Source organism: Lactuca virosa, chromosome 5, assembly GCF_052849685.1.
Source record: "Lactuca virosa cultivar CGN04683 chromosome 5, Lactuca_virosa_CGN04683_v6, whole genome shotgun sequence".
Classification (NCBI taxonomy): Eukaryota; Viridiplantae; Streptophyta; class Magnoliopsida; order Asterales; family Asteraceae; genus Lactuca; species Lactuca virosa.
In genome coordinates this window covers 339,396,147-339,419,275 of record NC_136430.1, presented here as the reverse complement: position 1 = coordinate 339,419,275, position 23,129 = coordinate 339,396,147, and positions in this window count along the sequence as shown.

Here is a 23,129-nt window from a genome sequence, read left to right as displayed (position 1 = left end):
CAGGCGGAAGCATGAAACATTCTTAAGATGATGCTAGAATTTGTTCAAATTTTATGAAGATGTAATGAAGAACAAAGAAGTTGCAAATTTGAAGATTTAGACCGGTCCATAGGATTACACGGTCGAGTCACCCTTGCCTTCGGTTCGACTCGGTCGAGTCGGTAAGAAAACACGAGTTCAAGACACAAGAAACTTGATTCGACCGAGTCACTCCAAAGACAAACTCAACTCAGTCGAGTCAAACACTTTTCTTGGTATGCACGTTTTTCAAGTCTATACCCCTATGTCATTATCTCTGATTATCTCGACTTTTAACATAAGAAAACAAGTTTTGGAGCAAATGAGCATTGAAGAACATGTTTATACATAATAAATCGGTATTTTTATCATTTAATTACACAAAAAACGTTTGTTGATTCATACTTTGGATTATTTGTTTTTAGACATAAATGGCTAAAAACCATTTTTTTTCATTTTTCTATTTCGACGCTTGATTACATGTGATTTATTGAATTTGTTTTTACTTTTTAATTTATTGATTTATGTATTGGTTTCAATAAATTAGTTAAATTCATGCTATTTTCATGTTTGCCGCATGTATTTGTTTGATTTATAGTAACATTAGTTGATTATAGAATCCGCAACTATTTTGTGAATTAGCATAAACAACAGACATTATAGAAATACTTACTTTAATATCATTGGATCATGACCCACCAAAACGTTGATAAAAACTCTCTATATAAAAACTCCCTGATGTTGCTATTTCCCTCATGTGGCAATGGTTTTTAACCAAATCTTTTATATTCTTTCAAAGTTTTAAAGTTGCAAACACAAGTATAGCTAATTTGTTGCTAGACAATAGATACCCAGGAAATCGAAATCAAAATCAAAATCAACATAGGCTAAATCTAAATAAAAATAACTAAATATTATTTTTGAAGCATATCTGAAACCCTTAATAAAACTATACAATGGTAATAAGCATGTAAATAGTTTTTAAACTTATAATCATTATTAAGAGCTTAATATACATGTGTTACGAAAAAATATGTAGTTTGAGACGAAAAGAATAATATATTTGATATGCTTTGTTTTAGTTTTTAAATGCAAGTATGTGGGGCCGATGTTTGCCACGTGGCAGACAATTTTACGAGCGGACCCATAAACTAATCGGGGTTAATTGGGGTCCATCACAATCACATGGGACCGTTGATATTTATTTGACAATTATTAATTAATAATTATAATTAAGCATTTGATTGATTATTGAAGAAGTTTCTATGTTCTATTATATGCAAGAAGTGGTGAGAATTTATTTCAAGATGAATTTATTGATGCTAATTTATAAGATTGTTAAAACAGTTCTGTTAAATAAAAGACAAATTAAGCTTATTTACTTTGTACCAAAAAAGTTATTATAAAAAATATTACAATAAGGAGTTTCCTTGGCAAAATTGAGTGAGAGTTTCACTTTGGGGTATTGGTACAGTTGAGTGAGTCTTTGGTTGTGGGGTATGTTGTTTTGCAAATTGCTTAATATATACCGACAAAACACGAGAAAACGTGTATTGATAATTAACACGTGTTTATACTATTTATGTTTGATATCTTTAATTTCCTAGTATCAGAAGTTGTAGAGCTCCGCAATGTACTACAAAAGATCATGCATAATGTTATTATCATGTAGTTTTCTTGTTTATATATTAATTAATTTATTTATTTATTTCTTGATGACGGTGAATAAGGAGTTATACATACAAGTATTTTAGATGATGGATGTCGATGACACCGAAAATGGATGATTGATGGTAGGGACAAGAAGGAAGGTGAAAACTGAAAATAAAGAAAATAATTACATAAATTGAAACTAAAGTCGAAGAAAATTGTAACTACAGACTGAAAAAAAAAATACATAATCATTCAATAATAATCCAACACATTATCTAATAAAAACTACTAGAGGTATATTCTGACTAATAACTTCATTAACTTCTTTACGACAATAATAACAAACATAAAGATAATTATAACTGATTTATTTACTCTTATTAGTTAGTTCAACTTTTTGTGTATATATGTGAATCCTGGTATATAATTTAAATGATTTTCATTTTCCAAATACTCCAATACTTGAGTTCGACAAAACTGTACCTTGGATGAACAACTTTTAGTATTGGTAAAATTATTAAAAGTTTTTATTATATTTAAATCAAATAGATTTTATATCTCTCTATCCATCAATGAACATGATAGCCTGATGATATATAATAGAAATGCATTTAATATATATTTACTATGTGCAAAGTGGGTGCACTCGTATTTTCTTTTTGTACGCAAATGTAGATCCAATAGGCTCTATTTAATTTTGATGAAGTTAATAAGGCTAAGCATAGACCACAGGTTCTATTATTACACATTCATTAAAACCTGAAAAACATTAACTTTCATCCCCTCAACTTTCACAGTTGGAAGTCTGGTCCGTCCACCTTTGACACCATGAATACTCTTTTACATGCTTAGTTGAAGTCTTAAATTAGTATATTACCCGGTCAAGTGAATACCATACGTAATGACTCTAATAGGATATCAAATATCAAAGTAATGGGATGTATAAGAATGGAAATTTGCAAAAGGGCAACAATGTCATCAAGTGCTAGAAATTGCGGTTTTGATAAATTTAGCTTAAATTAGTCTTACCACTGCATTGTCGAATTAAATTTTCATAAAGACGAAGTTGGTTGTCTTGAGAATATGAAAAATCTATAATTATATAGAATTACCGGATCTACAAAAAAAGATATACCGGTGTCAATATATAATTCACTTTCATTGAGGTGTTGGATTGTATTTTGATAAATCCAGAGCTAGTTGTCTCGTGGATATGAAAGATTCGTAATTATACATAATTATGGTCGTTAAAGGTAGAAATTTTGTTACCAACAACAATCGTCGCTAAAGACTTGGTTGCAATAGTTTTATCACTGAAAGTAACCATTACGACAATAGGGTCGTCGCAATAGCATATAACATTGCCATTTTTCGAAAAGATATCAAATTAAAAAAAAAAACTGTCAAATCATCTTTAGCGATGATATGCCGTCGCCAATGTAGTGAAAAATTAAAAACTAATTATTTTTATCAACGATATGTCATCACCCCAAGTAACTGAAAATTGAAAAACTTATTTCAGTGTTGTATGGACACTAATAGGGGTTGATGTGAATTATGAACATTGATTTGGTATGCGGAATTAAAGAACACACAAAAAACACGGTGATTTGGGTGCTAAAAGATGTATTCGATCATGAAAGGTGTTACAAAAAAGTATAAGCTAGATCTAGACAAATAAATAGCTCACACTAACACTCTCAATATTACATCTCTCAAGCACACCTCTACAAGTGGTATGGAACCCACCTTATATAGAAGTGTTTACATCTCTCTCTCTCTCTCTCTCTATATATATATATATATATATATATATATATATATATATATATATATATATATATATATATATATATCTTCTCCTCTAATAAAACAGTACATTAACCGCCACGTGGCATACCTTAGTCCCTCACTCTTTAGTTTTCCCGCTCAATTGTTGTAACTGAATTTCCAGATTTGCCCTTCGTGTCGATAATTACTGAAATTCGAAAATAATATTGTAAATCAGGAAAAACTTAATTCAAGAAATTAAGATATTTGAAATTTGAATTCTCAATCATACCATATAATTCTGCAACAAATATAGCAGAAAATAAATGTTAAACTCTATCACTCCTAATAAATCAGCAAATCGAATATCAATCCCAATAAATCAGCAATCGAATATATATACACGTTTACATCCGTGTTTACGTTCCTGTTTCACTACGCATAGATCATACATTAATCATCGGGTAAGGAGACTACATTGTTTGCTCTCTGCTTTTCATATATCGATGGTATACTCATCGATTTTTTTTTGTGTGTTTGCAATGTGTTTTTCCTATATCCAGGGTATATACTCATCGACTTTGTAGTTTTGGACTGCATAATCAACCAGGTTAGTTTACTGTTTCCCCTTATTCAGTGTATATACTCATATCTCGATAAAAGTTTACAGCATATTACTTTCAGAACTAATACATTATGTGTCACTGTTTTTTTAGTTGTTACTTTCTATGTGTTTTTTAATGTAATGAGTGTGTTAATGTATATGTATGTGACTATATATGTGACAGTTTATTTTTTTTCCAACATGGACCAATTATGCTCATTTATTTAATAACAATATGATCATTCCTTTAAAGCATATAACAATGTTCTTTGAAATAAGGACACTTTCTGTAAATTTTTAAAAACAGGTCCCAATTTGATCATGTATCAATGTACAATTCTATAATTTGGAATCCAGAATTTGCCATTGTATAACAGGATCAGTTGCTATTTTTTAATGAAATCATCTTTTAATGTTAGTTTATTTTACTGGCATCTTACTTTCATAAATCGTCATTAGTCATTTAATGACGTCTTACTTTCACTTTCGTTAACTCCAACAAGCGGGGACTATTTATGTTAACTTTTAACTGTACGGGGACGATTTATGACATATTCTAAAATTATTAAAACGTGTACAGTATCTAACTTATTAATAAAACAATGTACATTTTTGTTAAATTTGAACTATATGGAACATTTTTGTAATTTTTTAAACATAGGGACCATTTATGCCAAATTTGAAAAACAGGTACTGTTTATGTTAGCTGTTACACATTCTATTAACTTTGAACTATATGGGGACTATTCCTGTTAACTGTTGCATACCATTTATGTGTGTACGTGTGTTTTGACAGATATCATGTAGGTAATATAAAAAAATTAAAGTATTGAAGTAATATGACGAATTACACCTTTTTAAACAAGTTTTCACCTTTTTAGAAGGCCATCTTTGAAAATAATTTATTAATGATTATGATTTTGAAACTGATATCATGGATTGTTCAATTTCACACTTAAATATTATACAAATCCTAAATTGCCCCTCCCACTTGTTTACCCATAACTCACTTAAACAATGATAACTTTGTATATTTTTATCAATCAATGTCAGTTAAATAGCAATGTACTTTCTTTTTTCCTGTTTCAATTTTTTTTAAGTATATGTTTTCTTTATTTTTTGGTTGCTGATTATAAGTGTGAAATTTACAAGTTTCTCTTTCTTTTTCATGTTAGATTTTTTTTTAAATTAAATGATGGTAATTATAAGTGGGAACTTTTTGGTAAACATTAAACATATATATAGTTCACCATGTTGGTATATCATGACTTTTTGAATTAAAACAAGTATATGTTTTCTTTTTCTATACTATAAAATGCCTAAATTGCCCCTCCCACTTTCAAAATAGTCTTTAATCAATCAATTGTAGAATTTGACACTTATATCACGAATTTTGGAATTTGCCATCATGTATTTCTGTATTTACATTATCTCTGTATTTAACTAACTTATTTACCCATAACTCACTTAAACAAATGATACCATTGTGTATTTTTATCGACCAAAATCAGTTAAATAGCAATGTACTTTCTTTTTTCCTGTTTCATTTTTTTTAATTTTATTTATTATTTTTTTTTGTTGCTGATTATAAGTGTCAAATTTACAAGTTTATCTTTCTTTCGGTGAAAAACAAGTATATGTTTTCTTTTTATATTCTAACTTATTTGCCTAAATGTATTGTATTGTAGAATTTGACACTTAAATCACGAATTCTTTAATCAATCAATGCTTTACGATTTTTCTGTTTATATTTGAAATTTTTTGTTAAATATATAGGTTTTTTTTAACTTGCAAGTTACAATGGAACACATTACTCCAATAAAGGAGATATACATACATACATATATATATATATATATATATATATATATATATATATATATATATATACTATAATAGGAAATTATATGTATTATATATTATTTCTCAGAAACATCTACCCGTTTGATGTCTTATGCAGGAATCGGAGACGATATGGAGGACATATGGGACTGGGTGTCGCATCCTTATCTGGAGGAAGATCAGGTGGTATCACGCACCCCCAAGACTGAGAGCGATTACGATCCAACGATGCCCCTACCACCTACTACAGTATGAGCTGACGAGGACGCATTCGAAGATGAGGAAGAACCCACTGAGGAGGAGCAGCCAAGCGATGAGATCGGTGGAGTACCTACATATAGTTCACCCTATCCAGATTCGTCTTCCAACCAGGATCGTGAGGAGACTCAGGAGGAGGACCCTACTGAGTCAGAGTCATCCCTAGAGATTGTTGCCCCACATTCCCCATTCCCTTTCAGTATTCATACCCCATGACACATAATTATCACTACCCCTAGAAAACTCATTCCTATCCCATCCCGCAAAAGGGCAACCTCACCACCCTTATCCCCGAATCCATGAAAGAAAGCTTGCCCCACCCACAGATGGACACCCCAGGTGGACGAGTGGATCCAGGATGATAGTATTGGTTTTTATGAGGTTGGAAAGTCATCCCAGGCGCCGAGATGCGATTCCATCCCAGACGATCCCACCGATCAAGCGATCTCGGTGTTAGTCCCACGTGTTGCACAACACAAGTATCACATACATTGAGTGGAGGAGGATCACGACTCATTGAGGAGGGAGGTCAGGGTGCTAGCTGGTAGAGTTAAAGTATTAGAGAAGGAGAGAGAGATTACAACGAGATGAGAATCCTTCATGCTTATGATCATTTGTAGGAGACTCATTGTCTCGTACAGTATCAGCAGATCGTGATTGACGGTATCGAGCAGCAGGTGAGAGAGACATAGTTCAGATTATCGGTATCTGAGATATGAGCAACCACTGTGGAGGTGATGATTAGTTGCCTCCAGCATCATTTAGCTCAGATAGTGGCATGGATATTAGTTTGTTTTGACTTATGGTAGATAGTTCTAGCCTAGGAAGCTAGAGACTACGATTTTTTGGGTTTGGGAGAGGGAATAGCAATGTAGCCGACAATAGGAAACCGCTACATATTTTTTGTAAAATAGATACTATTCCTACTCAAACCATACTGTTATACACTCTTTTGTTCTTAAAAATCCGATGTAAAAAGTTTGTGAAAAATTAATGAAAACTGTGTGATCTTACTGTTTATTGTGTTGCTTGTTTGCTTTGTTTTCTTGATATAGTTAACTCTTCTAACTAAAATATCAAAGTAAAACTTGAAATAACAACTAATATATGCCTTAAATTTAGAATCATGCTTCGAACTAGAAGGAACCCAGGTCAACCCGAAACCAATCTTGAGCCTATGAGCTTATTCGTGATCGAGGCACTAGTGGCCCAACGTGTAGTTGATGCCATAGCAAGTTTAGAAACCCCTAGGAATTTAGGATCAGGAAGTAACGGAGGCGAGAACTTGCAGGGAGATAATCAAGGTATAACTAGACTATATTCATATAAAGGTTTTATGAACTGTAAGCCAAAACCCTTCTATGGAAACGAAGGCATACTTGGGCTTACTAGGTATATGGAAAAGATGGAGTCTGTTTTCGAGATAAGCATTTGTTTGAAGGACTATAAAGTCAAGTTCAACGCCTGTACCCTAGAAGATGCAACTTTAAGCTGGTGGAATAGTTACACCAAGACCATGGGCATTAACGTAGCAAACGTCATGTCTTTATATGTGTTGAAGCAACTCATGATTAGAGAGGACTGTCCACGCGAAGAGATGCAAAAGCTGGAGCAGGAGCTGTGGAATCTCAGGATGCAAGAAGTTGAAGTTGTTGCCTACAAAAGTCGTTTCAATGACCTCGCCACCTTATGTCTCAAGATGGTTACCCCAGAAGAGAAGAAGATAAAGAGGTGTATTTGGGGTTTGCATCATCCTATCCAATGCTTAGTCACTGCCTTAAAGCCAACTACCATTGACAACGCCAAGAGACTAGCCTTAATCTAACCCATCAAGAGGTTCGTACTGGAACGATGGTTCAGAAGGCTGACCTTCCGAAGGTGGAGGTTAGAAAGAGTAATTTTGGTAAGGAGTCCAAAAGGAAGGCTAGGCAACCAGCGGAGAAGAAACGAGAATTTATTCAAGGGTTTTGTGGTTTCAACACTGATAACGTCTATTTTATGCATATATTTATGACGTTTTCTAATTATTGTATACTATTTTTTTATTTTATTTAGAACTAAAAGATACTTAATACGCTTTGAAATGTTCAATTACAATTAAAAATGGGAGCTCGAGTGAAAAAGGAGGAGAAAGGAGCTAAAAAGACACAAAAATGATGTTGCTGGACAACTTGACCCCTCGTCAGTGTTTTGGCCATATCTCGTTACTCGTAACTCTGATTGACGAGATTCAAAATTTTATGAAAACTAGAAAGAATTTCGGACAACTTTCATGTTTTGAGAAAATGTTGATTCCCAACAAAAACGTCGTGGTGATCACAAACACGTCATGTTGAATGGAATCTTCACGATTCTCGACGCTGACTTGGAGAATACGGGATTTTACTGAAGAACACGGCATGTTGGCTATCAAACACGTTGTGTTGTCGTTGAAACCTATAAATAGAGCCGGAAATTATCCCTAATGATATATCTAAAACCGTAGATCGATTCCTGTGATTATAAACCCCCAAGAAGCCGTTTTGAGGGTTTAGAAGGTGGTCGGAAGGCCGTTAAGATGATAGGAGCGAAGATCTGAAGGATTGGAGAGAAGATTCATGTAGGTGATCATGTGGTTTGTTATCGTGACCATGTTTAGCACTCCACTGTGATTCCGTTATGTGTTTGCTTTCTGATTTGGGTTTTAACCCCTTTTACTTGGTGTTTATGATTGAATGAATATTTGAATCTATGGTTTAATTGCTATTTGGATTGTTTATTCGTGTTTAATTTATTTTGTCAAGTTTGATTGAAGATCCATATGTGTTAGAGATTGTTACTTTGTTCTCTATTGCTGAATTAATAAGAGTTTAGATGACCATCTAGCTGTGTTAATTTGAATCATAGTTGTCCAGTGACCATTGGTGATTATGACTGGAGTTTTGACCAAAACCTAGGGTTTGGAAATAAGTGATGAATTTTAATGTGTATGCATGAGTATAATGAGCATTCTCTGCATGATTTAACGCCTATGACCATAGGGTTAAATAAGATCAAATCTTGCTTAATACTTTCCATGATTGTTTGTTCACTTGATTAATGGATTAATAGTTGTGTTAAAATCAAAGGATTAGTTATCTAGAACTAGAGCTAGCCATTTTAGGAATCGGTGAAAAAGAATAAATAAATCTATGCACGAAATTATCTATGATTTTAAGATGTAATTTTTCTAAACCAAAGTACCTAAAGAGATTTGTATTCGGTCAATTTATTGAGATTTGTTGTTTAGTCGTTTGTTTGAGATTTAATTCCACAAAACCCTTCTTTACTGCTTTCGTGTGTTTAGTGTAACCTATAATCAAATACTCAAAATTAATTCAGTACAGTTCCCCTTGTATTCGACACCCATTCTTACCACAACTATACTATTACACGATTATGTTCACTTCCTAGTGTGTGTGTGTGTGTGTTAGTCCAGTTGCGATAAAATCAGTTTTATAAATTTAAAACTTGAGGCAATTAATATATATATATATATATATATATATATATATATATATATATATATATATATATATTGTAACGCCCCGTTCATGGTACGTATTAATTCATTAAATGTCTTTTTATAAAGAGCTACTCGACGAGTAGTAGCCCTAACTCGTCGAGTAGATGCCAGGATTGGACGCGGGTTTAAGTGATCTACTCGGCGAGTCCGCGTCTTGACTCGACGAGTAGGCCAGTCTTGGGAAAACCCTAATATTTAGGGTTTGTACCCTATTTAAGCAACATTATGGGCTTGTTGTCCAGCCTCCATCACCTCCAGAGTATTGATCCCGAAACCCTAATCCTCCATAAGCAATCTTGAGCTTCCTTAGTGATTTTGAGAGTTGTTTGGTGTATTTGAAGCTTGTGAGAAGAAGAGGAAGAAGGAGGACTTCAAGAGGAGATTGTAGATCCAAGAACAACATCAGCTTCTCTTCACTTTCTGGTAATCAAGCCTCATACTTGACTTGTATTTTCTTAGATCTCTTTGTGGTCATCTTTATGAGGTTTTGGGTCCAAGGAGCTTGACCTTTGAGACTTGGACGTCCCAAGTCGATTTGCACTCAGATCTGCAACCTTAGAGGGTCCTCATGGCATAAAGGTGCCATCTTTATGGCCATGAGAACCCGAAGTATGAAATAAACCTCATTTGTGGTCTTTTGAGCATAAAATTCCCATGCATGAATGTAAAGTTCATGACTTTACGTGTTATACCGATCTTAGGAGCCTAGATCTACCTTCTGGATGAGTTTTGCACATCAGAAGTCGAGTTATAGACTTGGACATGCATAGACTCGACGAGTCGTTGTTGGGACTCGGCGAGTTGTGGGTTGATTCCCAAAACTGTTATGATTCAGAGGAACCCAGTTGAGTTTTGAAGAGTTTTAGAGGAGTCCAGGGAAGGGACTCAACGAAATGGACATAGCCATGGATCTGGAAACCATCGGACTCGGCGAGTGCAGGAACGTACTCGGCGAGTCCAAGGCCATCTCCCAACTCATGAAGACGGACTCGACGAGTTGTTCATACAACTCGGCGAGTCACAGACTAGACACGTTCATATGATGAGGATAAACTCGCCGAGTTCAGGAGGAACTCGGCGAGTCAGATGAAGATTGTCCCGTGGATATGGTTGAAGGAGAACTCGTCGAGTTGTTGCTAAACTCGACGAGTGGAGACGAGTTGGGGATAGATGAAAGGATTGGGACTCGGCGAGTTGGCGGGCCAACTCGGCGAGTCCGGTCAACTGGAAAGTTGACTTTGACCAGGATGTGGACTTTAGCCAGGGGTAAAATGGTTATTTTACCCTAAGGATAGAAATCAGTTTCTGACTAAGTGTCGTTGTGGAAATTATAGCCGGAGAGTCATCGGAGCAGTAGCCAGATATTTTCTGCTCAGAGTTTCAGCAGCCAGTTACGCGAGGTGAGTTTCCTCCTTTAGGAACGGGTCTACGGCCACAATGCCGGACCGTTTAGTTATTAGTAGTTCTGGACTTCGGTCCGATGACGGGGTTAGCCCAATGCAGTTTATATGTTTCCGGACTTCGGTCCGATGCCGGGGTGGTCCCGAGAAGTAGTATGTATGCTTGATGTCTTTGTGATTCATGCATGTTTATGTTATGTGCCTTGTGGGCAAGGCCCAAGTTATTCCGGACTCCGGTCTTTGTGATTCATGCATGTTTATGTTTATGTATATGTTTATGTTACATGTATATGTATATGATATGGTCAGTTATTCCGGACTCCGGTCCGATGCAGTGGGCAAGGCCCAAGTTAGTCCGGACTTCGGTCCGATGCAGTGGTCAAGGCCCAAGTTAGTCCGGACTTCGGTCCGATGCAGTGGGCAAGGCCCAAGTTAGTCCGGACTTCAGTCCGATGCAGTGGGCAAGGCCCAAGTTATTCCGGACTTCGGTCCGATGCAGTGGGCACGGCCCAAGTTATTTCGGACTCCGGTCAGATGCAGTGGGCAAGGCCCAAGTTATTCCGGATTGCGGTCCGATGCAGTAGGCAAGGCCCAATATGTGTTTTATGTGTTATTGTATGGTATGTGGTAGTTTGGGGGAGCTCACTAAGCTTCGTGCTTACGGTTTTCAGTTTTGGTTTCAGGTACTTCCACTAGCAAAGGGAAGGGCTCGGGATGATCGCATGGCACACACCATAGTTTTCAGCCTGGGAGTTTTACTCTGATACTTTGTTATGAGATTTATATATGAGACAGATTTTATGATGTGTTATGATACATGACTTATGATTTTACTTATGATACTGGATGGTTTATGATTTTTATTATGATTGAAAAATGAAATTTTTGGGTCGTACTTTTGGGATGTTTCAAGTTGGTATCAGAGTCTTGGTTTGAGGGATTCGAGCACACTCTTGGGTGTGTCTGAACTCAAACTAAGGAAGTGGCATGAAATTTTCAAAAGAAAATCATTTTTACAAAAGGATTTTGAAAATGCAAAAGAACTTTGAAAAGAGAAAAGGGTGTGGTGCATGCAATCAGCCAAGCTCAAGTAAGTACTCCCAAATTACCCATACAAGTTTATGCTATGTTATGATTATCAGCTTTATTAGAACAACATGCTAGATTAGGACTAAGGATCTAGGAAGGATGCCTAATGTGCCTGTTATATGTGTTCAGCTTTATGAGAACTGCATGCTAGTACAGATTAGTCAGTATGATAGCCAGAGTAGTTGATGCCTGATTATGTGTACTCGATGCTCGAATGCTGCTTGCTTTGTGCTCTTAGGAGTCTTAGTTATCTTTCACTAAGTAGTAAACGAATATGTTAAGTTGCATATTGCAAGGACTAAATAATTTCAGAAGGTTAAGTCTAGCTCTATTTCGCAGCTCTTGTCTGAGTCCAATCGTTGTAGAGTATGATCTCCCACTCGAAGAATTATCTAGTCTGAGTAATATGTAATAGTATTTGCAAGCTAGTTAGTGAGAGAAAGCAGGGACTTCTTATGCAGCTGTTGGAGGATAGTGGGTTGGTGATTACACTAGGGTAAGCCTAGGAAGAGTTTAGTGTGAGATCAGCAGTAGTAGTAGTAGAAAGGACTTGGTAGAGTCGAGGCAGTTCTTGAGGAGAGTACGGATAGATGTGGAAGGTAGTATGGGCCCGTACTACTGAAAGCAGAGGATCCGTACTCGAATCAAGGAAGGCTGAGATAAGACCAGGGAACCTGTAGTGTATGTTATCCCTCCAGTTATATTGGTATGCGGATGTCTGTTATGTGTGTTTCAGAATGGTGGTTTTGCGCCCTAGACCAGCAGTGGGTAGCTCAGGTGCAGGAGAGGGATCGGGCTCAGGCTCTGGAGCCGAGCAGTTAGATGAGCAGACCAGGGAGTTCATCTCCTCGGAGGTCACACACAGCATACTAGACCAAACTCCTGTGATCTTTGGATCGGTCAAGGAGGGTATCTTAGAGCTTCTGGATGAGAAGTTGAGCACATTCCGTACTGAGATAGTGGCCATGATGGGATCGCGCACATTGACTTTCAGGGAGTTCAGAGCTTGTGGGGCTCCCGACTATCATGGGGCTCGGGACCCCATTGCGAGTACCAGATGGTTGGCAGATGTTGCCAACACGTTCCGTACCAGCAGGTGTCCCAAGGGGACAAGGTCAGATTAGCATCCTGTCTTCTGAAGGACATGGCACGTGATTGGTGGGAGGAGGTCGGGAGATCCATTGGAGATGATGCAGTGTTGGATACGATGACCTGGAGTGATTTCACGACCAGGTTCAGGGCCGAGTTTGCACCGATTATTGAGGTGCAGCAGCTTGCTAGGGAGTTTCAGGACCTCCAGCAGACGACAGAGACTGTGGCGGAGATTACCGCCAAGTTCAGGGAGAGGGCTCTTCTTGTTCCGCAATATGCGGCGGACGAGGAGATGAAAAAGGCCCGATATCATGAGATGTTGCGGAGTGATATCCGCCAGTTTGTGATCCGCTCCAGCTGTAGGACGCTGGAGGATATGATTGCGAGCGCTCGTGAGAGGGAGATTGATCTTGAGATAGAGAGAAAGAGGAAGCCAGAAACGACGACTGGTTTAGTGAGTTCTGGCAAAAAGCCCAAGGTGTCTGATCACAGGTCTAGGGGACAGCAGAGCCACAGTAGGTGTGGCAAGTGTGGCAGGTTGCACGATGGGGTGTGCAAGGCGGGGAGTTCCGGTTACTGCAAGTGCGGCCGGACGAGACATATGAGCAAGGATTGTACAGCTACTACCACTACCACCACCACAACATCTGATCTGATTTGATTCCATTGCAATCATAGGGGACACAAGAAGTTCCAGTGTCCGAGTCTGGCAGCAGCAGGAAAGGTGGTGGTACCCGCCCCTGCTACCATGAGGATCACAGACGGCCGTCAGGGCCGGGTTGAGGTGCCAGTGGCGAAGAGCAGAGCCTTCCAGTTGATAGCAGAGGATGCGCGAGCGACTCCATATGTGGTTACTGGTATGTATCTTCTCCATCTTCTTACTATCATTTCATTTGATTATTGCTTACGCTATGTATGTACTTATAGGGTCGTTCCTAGTGAACGGCATTTCAGCTGTGGTACTTTTCGATTCGGGGGCTACCCGATCATTTGTGTCGCTTGCACTTAGCAAGCGATTTAGCAGAGCTCCGGTGTAACATCCCATTATTTTCCTATTTGTAAAGTCAACGCAAGTCAAGAAGTCAAACTAAAGTCAACTAAAGTTCTTTTTATTATTTGGATTTTTATTTAAGGTTATGATAATAACCTTTATTTGCTAAAATCTTTATAATATCCATAGTTGAATTTAGAAGGAAAAGGCTTAAAATCGAGAACTTCGCATCTTATTCTTGCCTCGGACCATTTACACTTCAGGCCGCAAAGAGCTTACGACCGTAAACTCTTCGGACCGTAAACTCCTCGCAGGGAGTAAACGAGGCTTCGGCCGTAAACTGCTAACCGACTTCGGACCGCAAACTCCTCGGCCGTAAACCCTCGCATACATATATATATTTCCTTCATTTCTTCTTCATTTCTCATATCCTCCAGTCAAGAACTCTCAAATTCTCTCAAGTACTATCAAGAACACTTCTAATTTTCACCAAATTTGTAAGTGATTCTTCCATTCCTAGGTTGATATCCTTGCTTAATCTAGTGAAACTCTATGATTTCATCCATGAAATCATCTCTTTTGGTTAGATCTTCAAGAACACCAAGAACACATACTAGTTCTTTAGGCCGTGAACACCTCATTCAAGCTTCAAAACGATCCGTTGTATTCAAAACTTCACTTGACACTTAGCATCCTACACCAACCTTACATTTTAATAACTTACAACAGGTGAGTTCATACCCCCACATTTTCATAGTTTTTATTGTTTTAAGGGGGGGGGGGGGAATACAAGTCTAACACAAAGATTTTGTGTTATAACAAATAATTTCAAATGGATTACAGTTATCAAAACAAATGGTTTCAAACATCTTATCAAAATGAATTTCAGTATCATCAAATCAAGTGGTTTTAAGTGATTATTTCAAAAAGACATCAAGTCACCAAAATGGATTTCAAAATATAAAACTTCTTTTAAATATTTTATAAACTTATATTTTTCCTCAAAAATCATACTAGTATACATATATTTATATAAATAAGATTTAAAAGATTTAGGACTAATAACCCACTTTGGTTCCTTTTCCTTGTTTGGATGTGGGATTACAAGTATCAGTTATTTGTCCGAGTGTCATTTAAATTTTACTTATATATATTTGTATATGTATACAAGTATAAAAGTTTATTCATTTAGTTTCAATTACCCTTTATAACAAGTTGAGCAAGGGGTTGTATTCATTAATACTAAGTATCAATACAGAAAGTACATATAAATTATAATAGGTATAATTTATGATTCACAGAACATTAATTCATGATTCAAGCATACTAGAGTACATTGTTTTACAAAAACAAAGGTTTAATGCAAAACTATTCAAGCGTATACACTCTTTCAGATACAGGTTAAGAGTACTAATTCAAGAACATACTAGTAATCATTTATTTTAGAATGATTGAGTTTTCATAATTATTATACATGTAACGTTTATATGCTTTTATGAGTCAAGTAGTACAGTTTGTTTAATTCATTTTAAACAATATAGTAAAGTCCTGATATTATGACCAGAGTCTCCAGCAGGGGATCGAAACAATGTGTGTATAGATCTATATTGGGAATGACAATCCCGCACTCGGACTGCTAGCTACAGTCAGGCATACACGCCTGTGAGTGACAATTGTTATCATCAACTTTCAGCGCACTCATAGCGTTGGGTCAGGCCATCTAGTCAGTATGGTTATAATAACTCATTAAAAGATATTAACAATACGTTAATGTATAGTTAACTAAACTTATGTACTACTTCAAAGTACTAGTTTACCAGATACAGTTTACAGTAATACATTACAGTTTACAATAACCGTTAATGAATTCAGACATACTCATAAATACAAGTTTACAAAAGGATTACAAATACAGAACATTGGTTTACAAATAGAACAGTTGTTATACAACTAAAACTACTTTTCATATACATCAGAAAATATAGAGTTTTCTGGAAACAGTTATATATTCAAGAAACAGAAGACATTCTTTCAAAACAGAAATACTTATGCACTCACTCAACTTTATGTTGATACTCTCTTTTCAAATTACTTGTATTCTCAGGGAACCAGTAGGCAGGTACACCCCGAGCTTTTGAGAAGATGGAGCTATTTATGTCTTGTCTTCTTCTTTTGTACAACTATTTAGTTTCATAATACAAGGTTGAAACACATGTAAATATTTATACTTTTTAAATACAGCGGTTGTTTGTACTTTGATTACTATAATGCATGTGTTGTGATACTACAAATGAAGTCCTCCACCCCCGGACGTTTCCGCCGTCTGGTTTGGGGGTGTGACAGATTGGTATCAGAGCCTTGTTTATAGTGAACTTAGTATATCAATCCATAAAAGATATACAAACTATAAATACATTTGGGGCCGAGAGCTCTGACTACAAGTATACTTTTAAAAATTTAATTATTTTTACAAGAAGTATACTAACACTTATCTACAAGTACAGTATCAAATCATAAGAACTTAAAAGTATTTGGATGTTGAACATTACAGTCAAACCTGGACAGTTATGTAATCATATTTGGGATTAATATAGCCTGATCAACTATATTGATTTGAGATATGACCAACATGTGTTTGGGAGTGATATTAGTGTTGTGGCATGTCTAAAACATACCAACTATACATATTCAGAAGAACTTTAGAACAGAACATAAAGATTAAAATACTATAGGGGTATTTTAGGCACTATATACTAATAACACACATGTGAAATCAGTAGAACAATCAAGGGTAGAACTATAAATATTAAGGGTATATTACAATTATATATAATTAAAGTTATATAGACTTAGAATATGTGATTTGGCTTCATTTCCTGTTCCTTGTTTGGTTGTGGATTTAGAGCCAGGTCATTTAATCGAAGGTCGAATATAACCAAGTTATATATAATTAATATGCACTTTATAGTTATAGTAATATCTAGAACAAGTTGTACTTAGTACATTATTTGTTAATTGTAGGTCTTTCTTGTAGAAACTTATCGTTACTAACTATATCCTATATCTCTTATCCCTATTCTCGCTTAGATAACAATGGCTAGATTTAACATACCCGGAGACCCTTATATCCCTGATCAAGAACAAGATGCAGAGCCAGAAGAAAATCACGAAATTCCCTTAGATGATGATTTTGTAGAAAACTTTCCTGAAGACAATGATTCCGAATCAGAAGCCTATAATCCACCACCAATTGCTCAAAATCCTAACCCTCGTCCAGTTTTCCTAGGTCCGACGCCTCTATGGGTAGAAAGCTTGGAAACATGGAGTCAAGAACAGGGTCAACCAATGCCTTACAACGGAGACAGAAGCTTCTACAACTTAAGCGAAGGAGGTTCAGCAGACAGATTCCTGCCGATTATAGTCAGCAGAGTTGCTCGAAATGAAATTCAGGGTAGAACAGCCATCAACCGAATCAGGGAAGTTGATGCCAATGTGAGAATTAATACAATCAGTATTAATCGTCTTGAATATGCTCGTGAGAGAGATACAAGGGACAATGAATCTCTATTGCAAGCATTAGCTGAAACTCGAGCTGAAGTCATAGAGCTTCGAGCACGCCTGACAGTGTATGAAAGGCATTTGCTTGCTATTGAGCGTGAAATGGCTGAGATGAGGTTTCATCCAAATGATACCCGTCGCCATTAGGAAATACTCTACTCGTTTCCTATTTCACTCTTTTGGTTATAGTTAAGTCTATGGATAGGTTTTAGAGTTATTTTTCTGGTTTTTCATTAAGACCATGAAATTTTATTTTCGATAGGTCTGTATGATGTCGATATTTTTCTCAGAATTTCGTGTATTCTAGACCTGTCTAGGGTTAAGTTTTCTAGACTTATGTATTCATTATGCCAATTTAATCGACATGCATTTTCTTAGTAATTGAAAAATAACCATTCACTTTCATATTATTCAGTTACAAGTTGTACTTGTCATAGACTTCTATTTCCAATTCATTGCAAGATTCATATCAAACTATATGTTTTAGTTCAAAGATATCAGAATTCATATTCACTCTTGATATCTTATCATCTTTGTATCTTTTGACTTTTATAGAAAAAGATGCCTCCTCGTAGAAATCCAAGATGTCACAATGTAAATGAACCGCCGGTGCCACCTCCTCCACCACCTCCTCAGTTTGACCCTGCTATGTTCCAAGCGGCGGTCACGGCAGCTGTAGCTACTGCTATGTCTATACTTCTGGTGCTAGTGGGTCTGGAGCTGGTACAAATCCCCCTAACCAGGGTGAAGGACATGGGCATTTGCGAGAATGCACTTATAAAGATTTTTCCAATGCCAAACCTAGGACCTTTAATGGAACTGGAGGAGTTATGGCATTAAGGCAGTGGATAGAGAAGACAGAAGCAATTTTCGAAATCTGCTCCTGTCCTGACAGCAGCAAAGTCAAGTTCGCTGCTTGCATTTTTTCGGAAAGAGCTTTGACGTGGTGGAATGGTCACATTAAGTCACTTACTCTGGTAGTGGCTAATTCAATCAGCTAGGAGAACTTCAAAGGTATGCTTATGCGGGAATATTGTCCGCGAGGCGAAATCCAAAAACTTGAGCATGAACTCTGGGGTCTTTCAATGGTTGGTTCTGATATATCAACCTATACCAGTAGATTTTGTGATTTGGCAATTCTGTGCCCGTAGATGGTTGCTCTGGAGAGCAAGATGATTGAGAGATATATTTTGGGACTGTCGCCCCAAATTCAGTCAAGTGTTTTAGCTTCAAGGCCTGTTACTTTTGACAGTGCCAAAGAGCTGGCACAATCTCTTATCGACCATGGAGTCCATCAACACTCAGTGGTTACTACACCAGAACAACCAAAGGGAAACAACAACAACAACAACAATAAGAAGGGTCGGAACAAGAGGAAGGGCAAGTTCTCACAGGATTCGTCAAAGAAGCAACAGTTGGTTACAGTTAATGCTGCTACTGTACCTACTGCTGTTCCTGTTAATCCAACACCAGCCAAGCCTTATGCTGGAAACCTCCCCAAGTGCAACAAGTGCAATTTTCACCATAATGGAAATTACAGGGAAATGCAATGTCGTAACTGCAACAAGAAAGGGCATATTGCCCGATTCTGTAGAGCACCACCCCAACCACTTAACCAAGTACCTGCTGCTGGAGTGGGTCAAGCATGCTATCAATGTGGTGAAGTGGGGCATTTCAAGAGAGATTGTCCTAAAGCTGGAAATGCAGGTGGAGTGGGGAGAACTTTAGCCTTGGGCCAGGAAGAAGCAGTGGCAAATCCCACAGTAGTTACGGGTATATTCCTTCTCAACAACACTTATGCATGCATTCTATTTGATTGTGGTGCTGAGAAGAGCTTTGTGAGCCATAATTTCAAGCAATTGCTAAATCAAAACTCCCAACCATTAAAAGAAACATTCACAGTCGAAATGGCTAATGGGAAATCCAAATCCACCAACGAAATATACATAGGATGTACTCTTACCTTGAATAACTTTTCTTTCTCAATTGACCTTATGCCGGTCTCTATCAATAGTTTAGACGTCATAATAGGTATGGATTGGTTGTGTCCTAACCGTGCTGACATCCTATGTTATGAAAAAGCCATTCGTCTGAACTTGCCAACTAATGAAACTCTTGTTATTTATGACGACAAACCCAGAATGAACCTCCAGATCATTTCTTGCATTAAGGCACAAAAGTACCTTCGCAAAGAGTATTGTGCTTTCTTAGCTCACGTGGTAGACGAAAAGCAAGAAGTGAAAGATATCACGAAAATTCCTGAAGTCTGTAACTTTCTCGACATTTTTCTCGATAATCTTCCAAGAGTTCCTCCCGAACGACAAGTCGAGTTCAGAATCAACTTAATTCCAGGGACTACCCTTGTTGCCAAATCTCCTTATCGTCTCGCACCTTCAGAAATGCAGGAATTATCCAGCCAGCTTAACGAACTCCTTAGCAAAGGTTTCATAAGACCAAGCTTCTCACCCTGGGGAGCACCGGTTTTGTTTGTGAAGAAGAAGGATGGATCATTCCGTATGTGCATAGACTACCGCGAGCTGAATATACTTACCATTAAGAATCGATACCCTCTGCCTCGCATTGACGATCTGTTCGACCAACTTCAAGGTGCGAGCTACTTCTCAAAAATAGACTTAAGATCCGGGTATAACCAGTTACGGATTTTGGAGGATGACATTCCCAAAACCGCGTTCAGAACTCATTATGGTCATTATGAATTCGTAGTGATGCCGTTCGGATTGACGAATGCACCTGCTGTGTTCATGGATTTAATGAACAGAGTGTGTCGTCCATTCTTGGAAAAATTCGTCATAGTCTTCATTGACGACATCCTTATCTACTCAAGAAGTGAAGAGGATCATATCCAACATCTTCGTCAAGTTCTTCAAACTCTTAGAACAGAGAAACTCTATGCGAAGTTTTCAAAATGTGAATTTTGGATTAGGAAGGTTGAATTCCTAGGTTACGTGGTCAGTTCTGAAGGAATACACGTCGATCCTTCCACAATTAAGGCTATTGAAAACTGGTCAGCACCCAAAACACCTACAGAAATCTGTCAATTCTTAGGTCTTGCTGGCTATTATCGCAGATTCATCCAGAATTTCTCTCGAATAGCTAAACCTCTTACCACTCTGACGCAAAAGGGGGTAATTTTTAGCTGGGGAGAAAAACAAGAAACAACATTCCAAACGCTGAAACGAGCCTTGTGTAGTGCACCAATCCTGTCTCTCCCTGAAGGGACAGAGGATTTTGTAGTGTACTGTGATGCTTCAAATCAAGGGCTTGGATGTGTTCTTATGCAAAGAGGAAAGGTGATATCCTATGCCTCAAGACAGCTAAAGACACATGAAGTCAACTATACAACACATGACCTTGAGCTAGGAGCAGTGGTATTCGCTCTGAAGATCTGGAGACATTACTTATATGGCATGAAATGCACAGTATTCACGGACCATAAAAGTCTCCAGCACATCTTCAATCAGAAAGAGCTGAACATGAGACAACGACGATGGGTGGAGCTACTAAACGACTACGATTGTGAGATTCTTTATCACCCTGGTAAAGCTAACGTTGTAGCTGACGCCCTTAGTAGAAAAGAATACTCGGGACGCCGAGTAAATTCGTTGACCATGACAATCCATTCACATTTGTCCACATGGATTAGAGAGGCTCAACTCGAGGCCTTAAAACCTAAAAATGTGGCAGGTGAAACTTTGAGAGGAATGGATAAAAACTTCAGAGTCAGGGATGAGGAGTCTATTGTTTCATGAACCGGATCTGGACACCAAAGTTCGGTGGTTACCGAGATGTGGTTATGAATGAAGCACACAAAACTCGATACTCCATTCATCCAGGTTCAAACAAGATGTACCTAGACCTCAAGAAACTATACTGGTGGCCAAACATGAAGGCTGAAATTGCTACCTTTGTGGGCAAGTGCCTTACTTGTGCCAAAGTCAAGGTAGAATACCAGAAACCTTAAGGTTTATTGCAACAACCTGAAATACCTGAATGGAAATGGGAGCGGATTACAATGGATTTCATAACCAAGTTACCCAAGACATTGGGAGGTTATGATACTATTTGGGTAATCGTCGATAGATTAACCAAATCCGCACACTTCTTGCCAATCAAAGAGACCGACAAAATGGAGAAGCTAACAAGAACTTACCTCAAGGAAATCATTAGACTGCATGGTGTGCCAATATCTATTATTTCTGACCGAGATAGTAGATTCACTTCTCGTTTCTGGCAGTCTTTACAAAAATCTTTGGGAACTAGGTTGGACATGAGTACAGCCTACCATCCACAAACTGATGGACAAAGTGAGAGGACGATTCAAACTTTAGAAGATATGTTGCAAGCTTGCGTGATAGACTTTGGTAAGGCATGGGATACTCATTTACCCTTGGTCAAATTCTCTTACAACAATAGTTATCACACTAGTATAAAGTCTACACCTTTCGAAGCTCTCTATGGCCGTAAGTGCAGATCACCACTGTGCTGGGCTGAAGTGGGTGATACGCAGCTAGCTAGAAGTCAAGTTCCTGACAGTACTCTCACTGGTCCGGAAATCATTCGTGAAACCACAGAGAAAATCGTACAAATCCGGGAACGACTTAAAGCTTCCAGAGATAGACAGAAAAGCTACGCCGACAAAAGAAGAAAACCTTTGGAGTTCCAGGTTGGTGACCGTGTCATGCTGAAGGTCTCACCCTGGAAAGGCATGATACGCTTTCGAAAGCGTGACAAGTTGAATCCAAGGTATATAGGACCATACGAGATTCTTGCTAGAATTGGTCCCGTAGCTTACAAACTTCAACTACCTCAAGAACTAAGTAGCATACATCCTGTTTTCCACGTCTCGAACTTGAAAAAGTGTCTGTCCGATGAGACTCTTGTTATTCCACTCGACGAAATTGAGATCGGCGAGAGCCTCAACTTCATGGAAGAACCAGTAGAAATCATGGACCGAGAAGTCAAACAAACAAAGCAAAGTCGTATTCCTATAGTGAAGGTTCGTTGGAATGCCAAGCGAGGACCTGAATTCACTTGGGAACGTGAGGATCAAATGAAATTAAAATATCCTTGTCTTTTCGCTTAATTATTTGTAATTACTTATTTGCTTAAACTCTAATTTCGGGACGAAATTCTCTCTAACGGGGGGATAATGTAATATCCCGTTATTTTCCTATTTGTAAAGTCAACACAAGTCAACCGAAGTCAAACTAAAGTCAACTAAAGTTCTTTTTATTATTTGGATTTTTATTTAAGGTTATGATAATAACCTTTATTTGCTAAAATCTTTAT